The sequence below is a fragment of the Antechinus flavipes genome, chromosome 3 (assembly GCF_016432865.1).
Source record: "Antechinus flavipes isolate AdamAnt ecotype Samford, QLD, Australia chromosome 3, AdamAnt_v2, whole genome shotgun sequence".
NCBI classification, from domain to species: Eukaryota; Metazoa; Chordata; class Mammalia; order Dasyuromorphia; family Dasyuridae; genus Antechinus; species Antechinus flavipes.
In genome coordinates this window covers 101687206-101708943 of record NC_067400.1, presented here as the reverse complement: position 1 = coordinate 101708943, position 21738 = coordinate 101687206, and positions in this window count along the sequence as shown.

Sequence of the window (21738 nt, the reverse complement as noted above, 5' to 3'; positions counted from 1 at the left end):
CCCAAGCTAATTGATTGTGACACTTTTCTATAAGATTGACTTGAAAATAATTTATATTTTATCCTTGTAGTAGAGGAAATAATAGGAAGCTATTGATAATTTTTAAACAAGTGACTGACAGATTAAATTTAAGTTTAAGAAGATTATTTTGGCAGCTGTGCTAAGAAAGGTTGGAGAAAAGAGGAACTAGAAGCAGGGAGTCCAGTTAGAAGGCTATCAAAATTGTCTAGGCAAGAGGGAGTGAAGGCTTTATGTACTATGGTATTTATCATTTTAATGAAATCATCTAGTATTTATAAAATTGAATCTATTTTTGAAGTGCATAAGGGCCTATTTGCCATTTCCCAAATATGAAGTATTCATTAAGTCCCAGACCAGACTAGGCAAAAAGGGAGCTATGTTTAGAAAAATGTCTCCCACAGTACTGACTCCTACATTGTGAGACCATGTGTTTATGTTATTGCACAAGAGATAGAAATGACTGGTTAAGGGACAGTGAGGAGTAAGAAAATGAAAGAACAATTTGAAACCTGCTTCAAAATATTGTATTCGGAGTTGCCCTGTGTAGGTGCGACATTGTTTTAAGACAAAACGTAATTCTATATTTGCCATATTTCAGACAAAAAAGCAAGAAAAATAAAGTAAGGAATTATACATCAATTTCCAGGTTTATCAGTTCTCTGGACGTAAATACCATTTCTTTCATCATAACTACTTTGGAAAAGATTTGGAACATCTTATTGATCAGAGTAGCCCAAGTCTTTCATAGATGATCCTTACAACATTGCAGTTATTAATTGTTCATAATGTACTTTTGATTAAACAATAACCATAATTTATAATCAACTTATCACTTCAGTGAAAGCATTTAGTGATAGCAAAGAAGACTTCACACTTCAATTTATAAAAATGGTAAAAGTTGGAAAGAAAAGAACAGAAGAAATCAAATTATAAAGGAGAAAAGCTGCAATTTGCCCATGGGCCTCTGTAATCATTATAAATTGTAATACTTTAAAATAAAATAAAAAGCTGTCTTAGAAATATAATCAGAAATATGAAGAAATAGAGAAATGTAATCAGTAGTGACATAAATGCAAAAACATTACCATCAACAAGAGAAATGCAGAATGATCATGTAAAGATTTAATAACATATTGGTATAGTTTTAAATTTTTAAAAGTCCATAGAGACCTGGATGGCTAAATACAGAAAATTGTAAAAACCCATCACACATGAAGATGCATAATTATCATCCAAATTGCATACAGGATTCAGCTTTCTATTGGAATGGAATGAAGGTGGAATAAAAGAAAATAAATTTCTTATAAAATTAGAAGGCTTTCCTAACCACAAGTTTCTTTCATCTGATCAGTCATCTGATTCCTTCTCAATAAAAAAAAAAGAACACAAGTTCTGATTGTTTCTCAATTCAAAAAGGACATCAGTCTTTTAGACAATATTTGTGAAACACCTTGGGTATTTGAAACAGCCATGTGATTCTCTTAGTCTCTTACCAATAGTGCTTTTCTGAGTTTTATGTAGTACATAGCAGCTGGTAATTATCTAATTTAATCCATTCAACTGCTTTCAACTTGCATTATACACATTATCAGTTCTTCATTTCTTCCTGGTATAGCACTGTTGGCACACAAGAAGGTTATTTTAATCACTGTCCCCGAAAAGTGTCAGTTCAACTTTTTAAAAAACAAACAAACAAAACCATTCATGTTATTTCTTTAATCTAAAACAGGTAGTATCTAATTAACCTGTCATTAAAGGAGAAAAATAAAGAAAAAATATGCATATAAGAGAAAGAAGAGACCAGAATGTATTTAATTTGGTGATGATTTGGGGGAATAAAAATATTATTCAAAACATAATTTTTAAACCAAGTAAATGAAAGTTATCATCTCATAGCCTATGCATCTTATCTCATACCCTAATGTATAAAGATGCAGAATTTTATTTCTGCCTTTATTTGTACATATACAAAAATTGTCAACTTAAAATATATGTGTGCCTGTAATTCAATAATTAAATTATTACTTTTACTAAGACATATAGACTGGACACTATTGCCTCTATTTCATAATGATTATGAATATAATTTAGTTCTTCTAGGTATTTGAAGGGTTCTGAAAATACAATTTCCCAACCTCTTTTTAAAGAAAGAAATTTAAGTGGCACAAAAAATAAATAGCTGGAATTAGAAGTAAGAAGAATGGATTCAAATTTTTCCTCAGGCTTAGTTTCCTCATTTATAAAATGAGAAAATATTAATTATAACAATAAAGTCATAAAGATATTTAGACAATCAGATAAAATTATGGTCTTCGTTTTTTTTTTTTTTTTGCAAACTTTACACTTCTATATAAATACCGTTTACTGCTATGATCTTTTCTATTGTATCTCCATTGATTATAGGAACTCTCAAAGTTAGCACCAGAATCCCTTACACTTTTAGATGTCCATCAAAACATGACTGAGGTTTCTCTGAGTTTGCCTAGATCAAGACACGACAGCCTTCTTGTAGCTCGGAAGAACGGTGTTTAAGAAAGAGAGCTCTTTCAGTATATGTAGCTCCTTCAGGGAATATGTGATCAGTGACATCCCTCACCATATTCACTAAGGACCAGTGGTAAGAATCAGTCCTCCCTAGGTTTATTTTTCCTAGCAGGCACAAGGTGACAGGCATATTCTGTTTCCTTTCTTTCTGAAAGTCAGAATATCAGCCAGTTATTTAAAATCTACAGAGCACCCACTGGGAACGAAGCATGCTCTCCTTGCCAAGGTGAGTTATAAAGGAATCAGGTACAATATCTCTCTTCATTTAATAGGAGATTCACATAATAGATATATGTATGTATATATGAAAGTGAATAAATGCATGAATCTAAGCATATTTGGGCTGAGGGGATCAGTCAGAGTGAGCAAATGATGTTATGTGTGCATCTCATGGAAGGAATTCTACACACACACACACACTCCAAGCCCATGGACCTGACTTGCAAGGGAAATTCTGGTTAACAGACTGTTAGCCTCTAGGAGGAGCTAAACAGCCCAGTGCTAGCAACCAGAGGCCATAGAATGCTAGACCTAGAGTAAAGAAGAACTGTGTTGAAATCCATCCTCAGATACTTACCAACTAGGTGACCCTGGCCAAACCATTTAACCCTGTTTATCTGTTACCCTATCTGTAAAATAAGCTCGAGAAGAAAAATGATAAACTACTCCATTATCTTCCAAGAAAACCCCAAATGGGGTCACAAAGAGTCAGACACAATTGAAATGACCCAAGCATTCATTTGGATGTAGAATTTATTAAATCTTTCTTGACATTTATTCCCCTTCAGAGCAGTCAGAAAGCTAAGTATGACACTGTATCTTCTCTATCTCTTTGTAACTATCTGCCTGTTTTCACTCATTCTCTCTATATCTTTTTTGTCCTTCCCATCCTTATCCATCTCCTTCCTTTTCCTCTTCTCTCTCCTTCCCTCCCCTCCTATCACCTCTGCTCCTATTCCCTCTCTTCTCCTATCTTCTCCTATTCTTCCTTTTCTTCTTCCTTTCCCTTCTACACAAAAACTCTACACAAAACATTTTAGTTTAAAACTGCTCTTATAATAATAAATAATATTTATTGTCAATCACTTTTTTATAGCTTTTTATTTACAAGTTACATGCATGGGTAATTTTACAGCATTGACAATTGCTAAACCTTTGTTCCAATTTTCCCCCTCCTTCCCCCTACCTCTCCCCCTAGATGGCAGGTTGACTAATATATGTTAAATATGTTAAAGTATAAATTAAATACAATATTAGTATACATATTCAAACAGTTATTTTGTTCTACAAAAAGAATCAGACTTTGAAATTGTGTACTATTAGCCTGTGAAGGAAATAAAAAATGCAGGCGGACAAAAATAGAGGGATTGGGAATTCTATGTAGTGGTTCATAGTAATCTCCCAGAGTTCTTTCGCTGGGTGTAGCTGGTTCAGTTCATTACTGCTCATTGGAACTGATTCGGTTCATCTCATTATTGAATTGGGCTACATGCATCAGAATTGATCATCATATAGTATCATTGTTGAAGTATATAATGATCTCCTGGCCCTACTCATTTCACTCAGCATCAGTTCATGTAAGTCTCTCCAGGCCTTTCTGAAATCATCCTGCTGGCATTTCTTATCGAACAATAATATTCCATAATAATCATACACCACAATTTATTCAGCCATTCTCCAATTGATGGTCATCCATTCATTTTCCAGCTTCTAGACACTACAAAGAGGGCTGCCACAAACATTTTTGCACATACAGGCCCTTTCCCTTCTTTAGTATCTCTTTGGGGTATAAGCCCAGTAGTAACACTGCTGGATCAAAGGGTATGCACAGTTTTATAACTTTTTCAGCATAGTTCCAAATTGTTCTCCAGAGGTTGGATGTATTCACAATTCCACCAACAATGTATCCACCTGTTTTCCCACATCCCTTCCAACATTCCACATTATCTTTCCTTGTCATTCTAACCAATCTGACAGGTGTGTAGTGGTATCTAAGAGTTGTCTTAATTTGCATTTCTCTGATTATTAATAAGTCAATCACTTTTTAAAATATAACAGCAGCAACAAAGGAAAAAAAATCTCTGATTTGTAGTATTTGCTGATTTCTTTCTTTTTCTTTTCTTTTCTTTCTTTCTTTTCTTTTTTTTTTCTTTTCTTTTTTTTTGCAGAGGCAATTGGGGTTAAATTCACATAGCTAGAAAGTATTAAATGTCTGATATCAGATTTGAACTCAGGTCCTCCTGACTTCAATGCTGGTGCTTTATCCACTGCGCCACCTAGTTGCCCCTATTTGCGAATTTCTAAGGCATAAATGATCATGCTGAAAATTGAATAACTAGATCTCCAGGGCCAACTATAGCATCTTCTCCTGTCAGAGGCCACATTTCAATCAATATCTTCCAGGCTCCTGTTCTACTTCTCTAAGAACTGAGAATCCTAGTTACCTCAAATATAGATTATATTAAATTTCTCTGTGTATAAGGGATTTTGGACAGTAGAAGTGGAAAGAGGGGAAGCTCAACTATTTTCAAGTCATTTTTTCCAGAGAAGTCAACAATGCTATCTTATATTTTATTAAGTAGAAAAAGAAAGGATTGTCTAATTCTGTCACATCATTAGATGATGTTGAAAAATATAACTCACTTCCCTATTATCTATTTGTTGATCAGTACCTATTCCTGCTACAGATTTAGTGAGATGGCAGTAATAAAACTGAAATATTTTATAACATCAAAATGGGCATAAAATGATGACGTCTTTTGATACTGATAATAAAATTAAGGATGTCATAAAAGCTAACAAAATAAGAGAGACTGTAACAACAGAGCTGCAACTTTGATTTGAAAAACAGATGGTCCTCATTAACCCTTGTCTATAAAGGAAATAGACTGGGGAATGTTAACGTCTTGTCATTTGAATTTTTTAGTAAGACCTGTGGAAAACCTTTTTAATTTCATAAGTTTAGAGTTGGTCTGGGATTCTCAATACCAAATCTAACATATATGCAACTGTTAATAAAAGCATGAACTTAATACTGGACCCACTTCCAAATTAAATAGATAAATTTGTGCAAATGCAGAAAGTTCAGTTATCAATTACCATGAGTCAGCAACTTTCCTAAAAACATTTGAGCTTTAGAAGTGTGTAATGTCTAATTTAAGAAATGTATAATGTCTGATTGAGTTAATGATATTCTAAAGCAGCTAAGTGGACCAAGAGTAAGGAAGAACTGAGTTCAAATCTTATCTTAATTGCTAACAAGCTGTGTGACTCTAGATAAGTCATTTAACTTCTCCCAGTCTTAGTTTCCCAATCTGGAAAACAGGGATAATCATAGTATCTATTGCATGTTGTTGTTGTGGGGTTAAAAGGAGATAGTATATGTAAAGCAGTCTATAAATGCTAATAATTATTAGGTGTAATAGTAAATAGAGTTTTTTAGGCCTATTGGCAGGAAAACCTGAGTTTATAGATCCAGACTCAGTCACTTAGAAGCTGTGTAATGCTGGGCAAGTCACGGCCTCTATTTGCTTCCAGTTCCTCATCTGTAAATAGCACTCTACCTCACAGGATTGTTGTGAATGAAGATCAAATGAAATATTAATTATAAAGCTCTTAGCACACTGTCTCCATATAATCAGCATGTATGAGTGCTGGTTATTAATATTAGCTGTTATAGTCTGGATGTCAAAAAAACTAAATAGGGAATATGGAATTGCCTACTTGTTTCCTCTAAGAATAGTTAATGTTTGGAGGATATAAATATGCTAAAGTTGGCCCTAAGTCAGTGTTTGTGTATGTGTGTGTGTAGTGAGAAATGAGGAAATATTCCCCTTTTATGAACTGTTATTTTCCTTTTGAGGGCACCACCAACCACAAAGTAATCTTTGATTTACACTATATATCTAGAGACATATAAACAATTATTAATTCTAACAGAGTTACACTGAGGGGGACAACTAAGTAACATAGTAAATGTAGTTTGAAACTTGAAGTCAGGAATTCCTGACTCCTATATTAGCTGTAATAGTAAGTCATTTATCCTCTGTTTCAATTTCCCCATAGGTACAATGGAAGGAATAATAGCACCTACCTACCTTACAAAGTTGTTGGAAAGATTAAATGAGCTAATATTTGTAAAACATATTGCAATACTTAAAGTAATATAATGGTTATCTATTTTATATGTTTTTTTAAAAAAAATCTCAGAAGCATTCTTTGTTCTTCAGGCATCTAAGATCCAACTGTCATTTTTGATTACAGCTGTTCACCATTTTTTCCCCAATGATGATTTCCTAAGAGTTATAGATGCCTCAGTCTTTACATAATTATCACCTACAACACCACGGGTCCCAAATCAATCTGCTTCTCATATACACATTATTCTTGCTTCTAAGATATAACTATTTGGGGCTCTAGCATTACCAATTTTTTTTTTTGCTTGCTTGTTTGTTTGCTTATTTGTTTTTGTTGCATTTTCATGGCATCAAATTTAAATTTTCCTTTTTGTAACATTTACTAATTACTTCTGGTTTTGCCCTCTGGATGCCTTATCTTCCTGTACTAGACAGCTATTCAAATAATTCAAGACACCTATCATGTACATGAATTATTTTCCCCTCTTTGGAAGATATTCTTAATTCAAAAACATTTGCAGTTCGTTGAACTAATCTGCATCTGACAGACCTTTCAGGATTTTGTTGCCCTCCTTAAAATACTCTTGAGCTTATAAATGCAGCTTCATTGGCTAAGATATAGACACATTAGGACAATAGTTACAAGTAATCAGTTTTGTTTACCTACAAAATGTTTCATTGAGAAATACTGAATTGGTCTAAATTAATCTGGTTTTTTGAAAGTTCCATCTTCTAACCAAGTAACAATTATTAAAAGTATGTTCGTTGCCAATCATTATTCTAAGCACTGAAATTAAAAATATATGTGTGAAAATCCCTGTCCTCAAAGACCATAGATTTTTTATCTGTGTTTCATCTAATAAACATTTATGTCCCCTTTAAATCTATCTTGGGAACTCTTCTCTTTTTTGACTTATACTAACTCATTTTATGTTGTCATTATTCCCCATGAGTGCAATAATCATTGCCATCAGATGATTTCCAATCTAAATACCTAGACTTGGTTTCTCTCCTCAACTATAGGCCCACATCACAACTCCTTTTTGGATATATTGAATTAGGTGTCTTGTAGTCATTTCACATTAAACACAGCCTGACTAGAATTTATTATCTTTTATTCTAAACCATTTTTCCTCTGAACTTCTCTGTTTATTGTTACTTAGTGTTTCAGTCATGTCTGTGATCCCATTTTGAGTTTTCTTGGCAAGAATATTAGAGGGATTTTCCAGTTCCTTCTCATGAGTAAAATGAGTCAAAAAGAATTAAATGATCTGTCCAAGGTCACAAAAATATTAAGTATCTGAAACTAGATTTGAACTCAGGAAGATAACTTTCTGACTCCAAGTCCAGCATTTGATTCTTTGTGCCTCCTATCTGTCCCTAACTTCTTTATTACTGGTGATCAAAGCATGATCCTCAGCTCCTCACTCACACTCGCTCCACTTGTCTACCCTGTTGCCAAAGACTGTCATTCATACCTTCACAACATTATCAGTATATATCTTCTTCTTGCTATTCACATAACCAAAGCTTCATGTAGAACTCATCACATCATCTGGGCTATTGAAATGGCCTTCCAATTGGTTCCTCTTTGTCAAATTTCTTCCATTTCAACTACCCCTCCATTCAGATACTAATGAATTTTTTTCTAAACTGAAGGTGTTATTCTGACAATCATCAGGTCCATATAAGCTCCAAAGGATATCTATTATACTTAGGATTGAAAATGATGAAGTGCTACATTTGGCTCTTAAAGTTTTATTTGTTTTTCTTCCAATTTTTTTTTTACACTTTACTTCTCTATGTGATCTCTATGATCCAGCTTAATTGATTTTCCTCATATAGAGCAGTAGGTCTTGTGTCTCCAAAACTAGGCCTGGCTATCCCTTCCCAAAATACTCTCTTTTCTTATCTCCACCTCATAGAATCTTTGGCTTTCTTTGTGCTTCTACCTAAATGGTCCCTCCTATAGGAGGATTCTCTTGTTTCCTCTAGATACTAGTATCTAGCTCTATGAGAATGTCTTCTATTAATTCTGTATATAAAGCTCATATTAACTAGCTGTTACATGTATTCTTTCCTTTTATTATTTGATTTCTTGAAGATTTATGTGTGTGTGTGTGTGTTTTATACTTCATACATATAGTAAGGCTTTAATTTTTTTTTCACCTGATTGATTTACTACTGGGATTCTGGAAGACACAATGTTTATCAAAAAGTAAAGATTGTATATACAAAATAAATATAAAAACTGTTTTGTGCTGCATTAATAATTATGAGAATAATTAAAGGTTATGTGAAAAAGATAAAATGTGTTGAGAGGAATATGGATTGGAGAAAGGAAAAGCTGGGTACATGTGACTATTTTGTAGCTTATGGCCAGAGTATCTCAGGTAACAATTGTATTCTTTGTCTTTCTCGATTGATTTACTCACAATGGCAAGTCTGGAATATAATTCTGAGAGTTTGGAGATATAATCATTATCATATTACTAAAGTGCACAGACTCAGTGTTCAAGGGTTAATAACGGTGGTGATGAGGGAGAGCACAGTTCATGATGGAGGGAGGTTAAGGAGGAATTTATTACTACTCACAATTCTTATTTCCAATCTCCTACCTGTACATTTCTGATTTGATCAGATATTAACAACATGATTAACTTTAAAATTTACAAAACGAGAAAAAATCAGTAATAATAATAGCATAGCCTTAACTCCATAGAAAGCAAAAATATTCAGAAAAAATCTTAGTCTACTTAGAAGCCAGGGCTTTTCCCTTCCTACCACAATACAATGTCAATGGGGAAGACTGAATAAACCCTTAGAGAGACCTAGTAGAAAAGCATGAATAAGGAAATAGATGGGGAGGGTGCAACTCAATTCTCCAGACACCAAACTTGGATTTTGCTGATCTCTTTGAGGGATCAGTCTATAATATACATGCTCCTGATATTTTTCTCAAGGAAATTTCTGATTTCTACTCCATTTGGCAGTGGAGTACATACACAAAAGAGGAAGGATAGGGGTGTTTGGGTTATATTTTAGATAAATCCCTGGACCTGGAATAAGAAAGAATTGAATTTAAATTCAACATCAAATATTTATTAACTCTATTACTCTGAAGAAGTTACTTCAGAGTAACTGTAAAATGGAGATAATAATAGACCTATCTTGCAGGGTTGTTATGAGGATCAAGTGAAATAATATTGTGAATCACTTAGCACAGTGTCTGACTCATGGTAAGAATAATAAAAATGCTTATTTCCTCCCATTTCTTCCTTTCTTGAAGTAGCAATAGTTCAAGAGTGAGGCAATGAGAACCTGGTCTTGGCTGTTTTACTATGTATTGAAGACAATAATCAGATATGAAATATAATGACAAGATGGAATCAACAAAACTACATGATGATTATATATGAAAAATAAATGAGAGTAAAGAGGCAAGGGTTAATACCTAGGTTGTAAAAGTAGGTTGTTGGAATAGCAGTAGAGAAGTTAATAAAATTATAGGTAGATGATGACTTTTGTTTTAGACACATTGAAAATGAAAAAATTATGGACATGCAGATGGACATTTCCAGAGGTGGATTGGAAGATCAAGAGAGAGAGGTGAGGGACTCAATATATATATATATATGGATTATAGTTTAATCCATGGGACCTAACAATAAGACACAGACAAAGAAAGAAAGAGGGAGAGATGTAGAGAGAAAAACAGAGACAAAGACAGAAAGACATGGAGAGACTGAGACAGAAAGAACCAGAATAGAGACTTGCCCCCTTTGAAGTTCTGTACAGACCTCTGATCTTTGTTTCAAGATTTGGATTCAAATTCTGCTCCTGATTCTTACAAGACCTGTAACTATGGGACACATTACTTACCTCCTTAGGTCTCATTTTTTTCTTCTGGTTTGAAGAACATGGCCTCTATTGTCATTTTCACCTCTAAATTTATGTAATTCTCTGCTCTGGGTAGAATGTAGGGGCTAGAATAAGCCTGAAAGTAATTCAGAAAACCAGGGCAGAGAAGTGTCACAAAAATCCAAGGAGCAGAGAGTATACAGGGGGAGAAACTGATTAAGTATCAAATGTTGCAGAAAGGTCTATAAAAAGAGTAATGACAAAAAAATGGCTAAGATGTACACAGCACTATAAAGTTTGCAAAGAATTATGCATGTATTATCTCATAAAGAAGGAGAAAGATTTGGAAAAGACCACTTAATGTAGAACTAGAGCATTGTGGACTATGGAGAGAACAATGGGAGTATGAAGTAATGGCAGAAGTCATATTTCAACAGATTAAGTATGAAGTAAATGAAAAGTTCCAAAGTAAGAGCAAAAGAGTCATTTTTTTTCTTTTTCTATGACTTTATCTATGAAAGAAAGGAGAGATTTAATATGATAGCTTAAATCAATAGTCAAATGAAAAAAAATTTTTTTAATTTTGTTTTTAAAGTAGAATAGGTCTAAGAATGCCAGTAGACAAGAGGGAAAGAGTCAGTAAGAAAAGAGGGATTAAAAATTATGGAAGCGATCTTATTTCATGTTCTAAAGTATTGGAAAACAACCTCTAATCTAGATTTACTAATGAGATCTACTTCAGGACTTAGATTATAGGAACCTAAAACCAGGTATAATATACTATCCTTCAACATTTTGTTTGGGATTATCTGGTCAGGTTTTATCCATTCTCTAACTTTTAAATTTCAATTTTATTGTTTGAGACTAGAAGTTATTACATTTAAATTCTTTCTCCTTTTCCTCATATAAAAGTATAGCTATTATTGCAAGTTGCAAACATCTTGTCATTTACCAAAATTATTTTAGTTAAAGCAAAAGAAATGACCAAAGCAAGCCATTAGTATGTGTCAGAAAGGGTGAGAGATGGTCACAGCTACTGTTGTGTAAGTAATCAGGGAAGGTTTTCCTTTTATAACTGTTGCTGACCTCTTCTTTAGTGCTAATCCACTGGAAAGGTATCTATCAGCAATCAAAGTGCCATATTCCTTTCCATATCCTTCTGCTCCCATTTCTGTGCTTCTAGACATGATTTAGACAAAAATTCTATTGCTCTGTGGCTAATCTCAGTATCCACTTGTTGATAAGAGAGTTGTTTTACCAAAAGAAAGAATCTATGATGTGGGCTACTAGAAACAGTTTAGGCTATCCACGTGTGTGTGTGTGTGTGTGTGTGTGTGTGTGTGTACACATAAAGACAGAGAGAAGAAGGGAAGAAGGGAGGGAGGAGGGAGAGAGAATGAGAGAGAGAGAGAGGAGCATGGGGGGAGGGGAAGAAAGGGAGGAAGGGAGGGAGGGAGAGGTGGGGGTAGCTAGGTATTACACTAGATACAATGCTGGGCCTGAAATCAAGAAGACTTATTTTTGTGAGTTCAAATCTCACATCAGACACATATTACCTATGTGATCTTCATTAAGTCATAACCTGTTTACCTTAGTATTGTCTTTGTAGAATGAGTTTGAGAGAGAAGAGGCAAACTCCAATATCTTTGCCAAAAAAACCCCAAAATGGTATTATTATAAAAAGTCACATAGCTAAAATGACAGAACAATAAGGCTAGGTAGCTGCGAAATTCAGCAATCTCTCTCTTTCTCCCAATCCCCTCCATTCCATCTCACCCCCATTTCTATAGAGAAACAACTGCAAGTCCAAAGAAATATGATTTTTTTCAAGTAAGGAATGTAAATTGAGAGAATTTTCTCAGCTTGGAGAAGATCTGAATTCTTGTCTATCTCCATTCTCTGACAGACCACTAATCCAAATACTGCCTAGGAATTTTTTGGTAGTCTATTTCTGCCAACACCTGGCTCTTAGGATTACCAAGACCCTTTAATTATGGACCTTTAGACATATTGTGATGTCTTTTTCTGACTGTCTTTTTAAATTAAATTTATTTTTAATTAAATTTATTTTCTCTCCCTCTCAGGCTCCATCCAAGTAAAAAAGAAAAAAAAAAAAAAACTTCCTTAAACAAATATGTATGGACAACAAACACATTCTTTGAATGCCCATTAAAGAAAAAAAACACCCTGTCTTCATCATTTCTTTGTCAAAAGGTAGGAATCATTCTTCATTATCAGACCTCTGGAATCAAGGATGGTCATTTTGTTGAACATAATTCTCACTGCTATCAAAGTTGTTTTTCTTCTGTATTGTTTATTTCATTCAAAATTTTATAGAAGTCTTCAAAATTGTTCATTTTTATTATATTTTACAGTGTAAGTTGTTCTCATTCTTTTTATTTCAATCAGTTTCAGTTCATAATATACATTACATGTATCTTGGAAATCATCAACTTTCTCATTTCTCACAGCACAATATTATTCTGTTATATTCATATGCATACTTTAGGCAAACATTCCTAAACTGATGAACATTCTTTCATTTTTTTACCACTCCAAAAGGTATTACTATGAAATATTTTCATACAGTTAGAGTATTTTCCTTTAATTTCTTCCAGATATAGGGCTAGCAATAACATGACTGGGTCAAAACATTGTTTACTAACTTTTTTGAGTATAATTCCAAATTATTTACCCAAAATGGTTTTACTTATTTTATATGCCCATCAACAGTATAATTTTCTTGTTTTCCCACTACACTTCCAAATTTATTATGTTTTTTTTTGTCATCTTTGTCAATCTTATGGGTGGAAATGGAATCTAAGGATTGTGTTCATTACAATTTTCTTCAATTTAAAGTACAGCAGAGACAGTGGTGCAGAAAATCAAGCAATGGACCTGGAATCAAGAAGATCTGATTTTAAAATGATACTGGACAAATCACTCAAACCTTGTTTGCTTCAGTTTCATCAACTATAAAATGGAGATTATAGTAGCATCTATCTCACAAGTTTCTTATGAGGAATAAATGAGATAATATTTTAAAAATAAATGTACTAGTAAATATAAGATATTATATAAAATTTTATTCCTTTCCCCTTCCTTTATTTCTCTAATTTTTAGTAATTTGGAAAATTTTTCATTTTTTTAAAACTTTCTGTTTATCTGACATTCTGATAATCTTATAAATTTAAATCAGTATAAATTTTAATAATGAAATCTTCATCAGAAAAAAATTTTCTGAAAAGCATTATTTCATAATAGTTTCCCTTTTAATAATAGCTTTATTGTATTGGTTTGCAAAAAAAAATTTAATTTAACAAAATCAAAATTATCCAATTTATCTTCTTTAATATCCTCTATTATTTGTGATGATAAACTTGTCTTCTATCCATAGGTTTGAAAGGTATTGCTTTTCTGTTTCTCCAACTTTTTATGATATGATCTTCTATATTTAGGTCAAGTATCCTTCCAGAGCTTTTCTAATAATATGTTGTAAAATGTTATTCTTAATCCAATTTCTTGCACACTGCTACAATTTTGTTTATTTGTTTCAGTCAAATATTGAGTTCTTATCATAGCAGTTGATGTTTTTGTTTATCTAATACTAGGTAACTAAATGTCTTTGCTTCTATGTGGTATGTATTTAATTTGTTCCACAAATCTATATATCTATTTGATATATCTATTTTTATCAGCATCAAAATAGAGAATTATTACTTTGTACTTTCTTTATATTTTAAAAACATGCTTTCTATTGTACTTCCTTCTAAGAACTCAGGATGGTCCTCCAGACACTTGAATTCTAATCCTTCATATTATTTGTACTTAAGTCAATATACCTCTTTAGAGCTTAACAACTTCATCAATAAAGTAAAGAATTATACTAGATAGCATAAGGTTCCCGATATATAGCAGTCAGCGAATCTATGAATCTGTGTTCAAATTTTCTTTTTTATTCTCTCTTTCCATTTACATACACACGCAAACACATATACATATATGTCATGAGTATCTACATAATTTGTGAATTAACTTACTAGCAGAAGTAGGTGCTGCAACAAAACTGATCAGAGTTGTGCAACTTCTAAAAGTTATTTCAATCTGTGAAGTACTTGTGACATTTCTCTCAGCCTCTGCTGTTATCTCAGGGCTATGTTGACAGTAACATCCCAGTGAGTATTGTTCTAGCCAAGGGAATACAACACTGTTTGTCTCCTGCTGGGTACCTGCATTCTGCAGTTTTAAAGTGCTTCCCTATTGTCAGCAGCTATGAATTCCAGCAGCTAACAGCCTGCCTTGTACGTAAGAGGAAAGAACATATTATAGTTTCTAGGAGAATTGAGATACTTCATGCACATGCACACACACACACACACACACACACACACACACACACACACACTGTCTCATTATTGATGAAAAATTAAGGAAAATTTTCCAAACACCCTCAGAGTAAAATTGTCATAGATTTCTTCAGAGGAGGGGGAATAAGAAGTGAGGGGAAAAAAGACAGAAGGGAATTCTATGAGAGAAATAATTTTCACTCTTCTTACCCTCATACTCCCTCATTCTGTCAGATGATAGAAATTTAGAAAACAGATGAAGAGTAGGATAAGAAATAGAATGTAAGGAAAAGGAGATCACTGGGTTATTTTGTCTAAATGGGCTTTGTTAAAATTTATAATAAAGTATACCCAAATTAAATCACATATAAAATGAGTTCATGACATCTAGAGTTTGGACCTTTGAGCCTAGACAATTTCTAAGGTATCTTCTCATCCTAACAATCTGCAATTTCTACATATCAATAAGATCGAGCAAGATTGACTATTTCAGAAAATTTTAATGCATCTTCAAGAGAAATTCAGTGAGCCTATTCCTGAAATGTTTAAGACTTTGAATCTTTCTCATTTATAATTTTTAAATGCCATAGGCAATTATCATTATATGACTTGATAGAAAGATGAAGACTACTTACAAGCAAGTGGGAGGATGAGAATCTTTAAAGCTAGGCTAACATTTGGGAATATTATCAACTGCTGTCATTTTATGGGAAGAAAAATAGCTCAAAGACAAAACTGTAAATAAAATAATTTCCATCTTACATTAAGGGTGGAATATATTCAAGATGGAATTCTTGAAAAGGCACGAGCCTTTTGTCAAGTTGCCTTATAGAATGGCTCATAATTAGACAACCACCTGAAAAGATATCACATTTGGGCTCTAGTAAAAGGCATTACCACATCTTGACTGTTCAGGTTATAACTTCAATTTTATTCTACATATTAGAAAGTATTTTGTCAAATGACGATAGGCACTTTAGTTTTTATTCTCAATATTTTTTGAAACTTTAAATAGGCAAAAAGTAAAGGGATTTTTGATTTTGTCAATGTGGGGAATGTTAGGTTGTATTCCTTCATTGTTTTATCTTGACTCATACATGCATTGGATTTAAGTAAAATAGAATTGCACAAAGTTGTCAGCCATATTCTCTTCACTAGTCATAAAAGTCCAGTGGCAGGAGAAAAGTCAATACAATTAGCAATGGCCTAGGATGACATGAATGATTTTGGCATCTTCAATATCTGGCTAAGTCCTAAGTGCTCCATAGCACCTGCTTTGGCCATTTTCATGGCTATTGCAATAAATTGTTCTTATCTGCTCATTCCACCAAGGAAAGTGTTCACATACTATAGACATTCACGTAATTCATTGATAGATTTCTGGTTCAGACTGTCTACCAAATGATTTTCCTGTGATATAGATACTGTGCATATTATAGCTCTTTGGAGTCACAGATGAGAATTGAGTGCCAGGTAGACACCAAAGGTAGATGAATAAGCTTGAAAAGGACTCAGTTATCCTTCATTCCAGAAGTCTTTCCTAAACCCCAAGGTATGTTAAATCATTAATTTTCATTATCATATAGGGAATACATACATACATACATACATACATATATGTATGATATGTATATATATTCCATCATTAATATAAACCATAACCTATCCATGGCTTAGTAACTATATTCAAGAAAAATGCTTGGGTCTTCTGGGGATATGTGACTTGCTTAGGTTCACAAAACTACTTAATGTTAGATATAAAATTTAAATAAATTTTCATAACACTAAGATCACTATATATAATAAGCCAAGTATATTCTGTGGTTGCTGTTGGTGGCAAGGCTCCCTTAATAACATAGTGAAACCTGTTGTCCTCGTGTTCAAATAATAATTTAAATATGCAAAAATAATACCAGATAAAAATGAAAACAATGATACTGAAATAAAGGTATGATATTTTTTCTTTCCCAAATTCCAGGACCCATTCCAATTTAGGAATCTTTCTTAACCAAACTCAAACATTTTCCCATTTCCAAACTAGATTTTCCTTCAAGGTAATGTTAGTAATTTGCAAAGAGTGAAACTTATACAGAACTCCCTTCCTTAGACACTTATTACCATTTCAAGTTGTTCACCTTCATCTATTGAATATCTAACTAAAATCATGATCCTGCTCTAAATCAGCTAGAGGAGAAGATAAATTTCTACAATTTAGGGTGACAATTGTTTTAATTATTGATCAAAAGTATTATTATTATTGCATTTATAAGTTATGATGGTCCTGTGGCCTGTTCTTTATTAAAAATAGATCATTGCCCTCAAGTAAAAGAAAGTTGTAAATCCAAAGAAGTAGATGCTATGTTTGATATGGGACTGAATCTACTTTATCATTACTTTTTTCATAGCAATCTAAATGTCAAATTTCTGACACCAAAATTGGTAGCAACCACATCACACAGCTCCAACCTGCAAAGTGACATGCAGAATTTAGAACAGTAAGATGCATACAATTAGGAGAGATTGTGTGCTACTAAATATAAAATTTAACTATCTAGAAGAGAAGAAACCCAGCACTCTGAAAAATAGCACTTGGTGAGGGACAGATTCAATCAGACAAAGAAGCAAAAGTCTGAATGTGAATGCACTGTTAGTGAATACATGTTATTCATAAATAAATGTAGAAAACTACAGGCAAAACTGGACAAGGGATATAGCTACATTTTTGCCATTTGTCATCTGGGAACTATTTGCATAGTTTCCTTCCAATGAACTAGAAGAGAGGTAGATCATAATAATCATGTCAAAGTGGAGAAGAAGAAAAATATTATGAAAAAGACATTGGTCTAAATAAGAAAGCCTTAATTCTTATTTAATTTATCACTGATTTGCTACAAGGTCCTGGATAGGTCATTTAGTTTCTCAGATTCAGAGACCCTATTTGTAAAATCTGTAATTTTAATTAAAGAATCTGGAACCTGTGGCAATTTTATCATTTGATAATTCTATGATTTCTAACTCCATTGAAAAATATTTAGAGCTTCTTTCTTCATTCAATTAGAGTTAATAGAGTTTATATCATTACTAATTATATGATTACTAATTGGTTAGTTTTCAATATTGTTAAGCATGTGTACCTTCTTTTTAACAATCTATATGTTCTATATGTATTGAAACACAGCCAGACAGAAAAGTGCATAATGCTTTTGGAATTGGACAAAGAAAACTCTGAATTTAAAACCTGCCTCAAAGACTGTTTGGGAAATTCACTTAATTCCTTCAGTTTAAATTTTCTTTTTGTTAAAATTAGGATAGTGATAGCACCTTCCTTCACAATGCTGTTCTGGGAATCAGAAAAAAATTACAGATGAAAGTGTTTTGCAAATCAAAAAGCACTATGCAAATTGTATCATTTTTATTATTATACTTTTGTATCTATATACATACATGTACATATATACATAAGTATAGGCATATATATGTATGTATATATATATATATATATATATATATATATATATATATATGCTCATACATATGCATGAACACATGCAAATATTTATCTACATACACACACACACACACATCTCACTAGTACAAGCATATCATCTGGTCAAATAGAATATAAGCTTCTGTACCTGGTATTCTCAAGTACCTGGTATATAATAGGAATTTACTAAATGCTTGTTGATAGACTGATAGGTCTTAATATCTAGCTGAAAAAAAAACTGAAGCAAGGCAGCTGACTACACTGTATAATCGTCTCTCTAACAAAGTATAATTCTCTTCAAGGCTGTCCATAGAACCTAAATTCCCTAATCTTAGTCAGTGTCTAATGAGTTAATCCAATATACATTCCTAATCCAGAAGTGAATCTAGTTTCTGCTGAGGCAATTGGATTAAATGACTTCCCCAGGGTTAAAAAGCTAGGAAGTGTTAAAAGTGACTGAGGGCACATTTGAACTCAGATTCTCCTCAATTCAGGGCTGGTACCCTATCCACTGTGTCACCAAGCTGCCTCCATTAATTTAGTTTCTTAAAGATTTTTCAATGCAAAGAAATTTCTCAAAGTTTCTACCAAACTAGAAAAAAATCAATTATAGAATAGAAATGGAATATTATGGGAAAAGATCCCTGAAAATGGGATCACATATAATCTAAATATTTGTCTGTTTCAGCTTTTAGCAAGAAACTTATCCATAGTAGGTGTTTAAAACCATCAAATCAAAACAAGAAGCTCCTAAACGAATCTAGGAAATTAACAAATAGAAGTACTCATACCAATGAAAACACTATATTCTGAAGTATTAATATAGGTACATTTAAACTGCCATATGAATTGGATAACATTTAGACAGCTCCCACATTAATGACATTATTTTATCTGATCATAGAGATCTAAAGGAGCAATGAAGGAATGAGATAGGTAAGTTTTAATGGAGGGGAGAAAGTCAAAGGTATGACAATCTCCTATGCTAGTAAATCAACAAAAGTGGAAGACAGGAAAAAAAAAAAAAGATTAAATGAAAGGTCTTGATGGTTGGGGGTTAGGGTAAGGTATGGGAAGAGTTAGAAGAAGGGTTAAAAAACTGATGAGAAAGGTGGCATAGTAGTTAAGGGTCAAGGAATGTGTTCGAATTTAGCTTTGGGGATAATTATGAAACTTCCCTTTGCCTCATTTGCCCAATTTTAAAATAGATATAATGGAATGTTAACCTACCATATAGGATTATTGTAAGAATCAAAGCCTAGAACAGAGTAGGCACTTAATAAGTGCTTATTTCACATTTCAGACACTTCCAGGAGCCAAGGTGGTAAAGTAAGCAGTGATCATTGAATTCTTCCATGTTCATCTCTGAGAAAACATAAAATTGCTCAACAAGACAGTTCCTAGAATACTAGAAATAAGTATATGAGGTAAAACAATGTGTTAGTCCAGGAAACTTGGAAGATCAGTAGGAGTCCATTTCACTTGGGTAAGAGGGGGGACAGGAAGGTTAATAGCAAGCCAGCAGCAAGCCCCCCTCTCAGCAAACCAGCAAGAGATCCTGAATCATAGGGTGGTGAAAGAGGTGAATACCAACACCAGGAATTCCCGCCACATGCCAGGGGTCCCAGAGGACTCCAGCTCCAGGAGCCACCACATGCTTTCAATGCAGCCAAGATCAGAAGGAAAGCAGAAAACTGGAAAACAATTTTTACAGCAAGTATCTCTGATAAAGACCTCATTTCTCAAATATATAAAGAACTGAATCAAATGTGTGAGTGCAAGTCACTCCCCAATTCATAAGCAGTGAAGGATATTAACAGGCAGTTTTAAGGTGAAAAAAATAGAGCTATCTATAGGAATATATATGAAGAAGTGTTTAAAATCATTTTTGATTAGAAAAATATAAATTAAAACAATTCCGAGATATCACCTCACACCTATTAGATTGGCTAATATGATAAAAAAAGTGATCAATATTGGAAAGGATTTGAGAAATTAGGACACAAAGTTGTGAACTTATTTAACAATTCTGGAAAACAATTTGGAACTGTGCCCAAAAGGGCTTTTTCTTTGCTTGATCTCTTTCTCCTCCATTAAACCTGCTGGAAGGATCACATTTATATATGTTCTTTGGCATTACCTGTCTTCCAAACTTCTTCATTTCTTCTATAGGCACCAGCATTTTATCAGTTTCCAAATTCACAACCACAATGTAATCCTTTACTTTGAACCTTTGAACTAGCAATTCCACTATTAGGTTGGTATCCTGAACAGATCATAAAAAGGGAAAAGAAACTACATGGGCAAAATTATTTTGCAGTCCTTTGGATGATAGCAAGATATAAGAAATTGAGGGGATGACCACCAGTTAAGGGATGGCTGAACAAGCTGTGGTGTAATGGAATATTAGTTTACAATAAAAAAAAAATGATATACAGGAAGATTTTGAAAACAAACAGGAATCTGTATGGGACAGTTTGAACTGATGCAAAGTTAAATAAGCAGAACCAGGGAAACATTGTGCATCATATCAGCAACATTTTCTGATGTTTGTTTAACTATGGATATCTTCTTAACAATGCCATGATGCAAATACAAATACAAAGGATTCGGGAAGTAAAATATTATATTTAACCAAATAAAGAACTAATGGACTCTGAATGCAGATGGAAATATATTTTTCATATACTGTATTCATTCTCATGTTTTTTGGTTGTTTTTCTCCATTTGACCCATTTTTTTCTTATAATTATAATTAATATGGAAATATGTTTTATGTGATAATGTTTATAAACTATATCAGACTGCCTACTATCTTCAGAAAAAGGAAGAGTAGGAAGAAAAATGTGGGAAAAAATCTTGTAAAAATGAATGCTAATTTTTTTCTTGACATGTGACCAGGTTAAAAATAAAATACTATTTGATCCCCCCAAAATTGTTTATTTTCTTCCCTTCTTGTCTTCCTCTTGATGGGAGATGCAAAAAGAAAATTCTCATTACAATCAATCAACTAATCAAGAAAAGTTATTTCAGTACCATATGAGAAATATATGAGGAAATATGGGGAAAATAATTATAAGATAGGCAAATGCAAAGTGGTTAAAGAGAAAAGACACTAATAGCTGTGAAGATCAGTGAAGGCTTCCTATAGAAGATAGTTCTGGAATTGTGTTCTGAAGGCACACAGGGATGCAAGAAGAAACTATATTCCAGGTATGGTTGCTGATCAGGGTAAAGGCTTGAGATGGAAATACAGTATATGTGGAGACATAGAGAAACATGGTTTGCATCACAGAATGGAGGAGGAAGAATAATGTATTGTAATGGAGAATGGAATGGAATG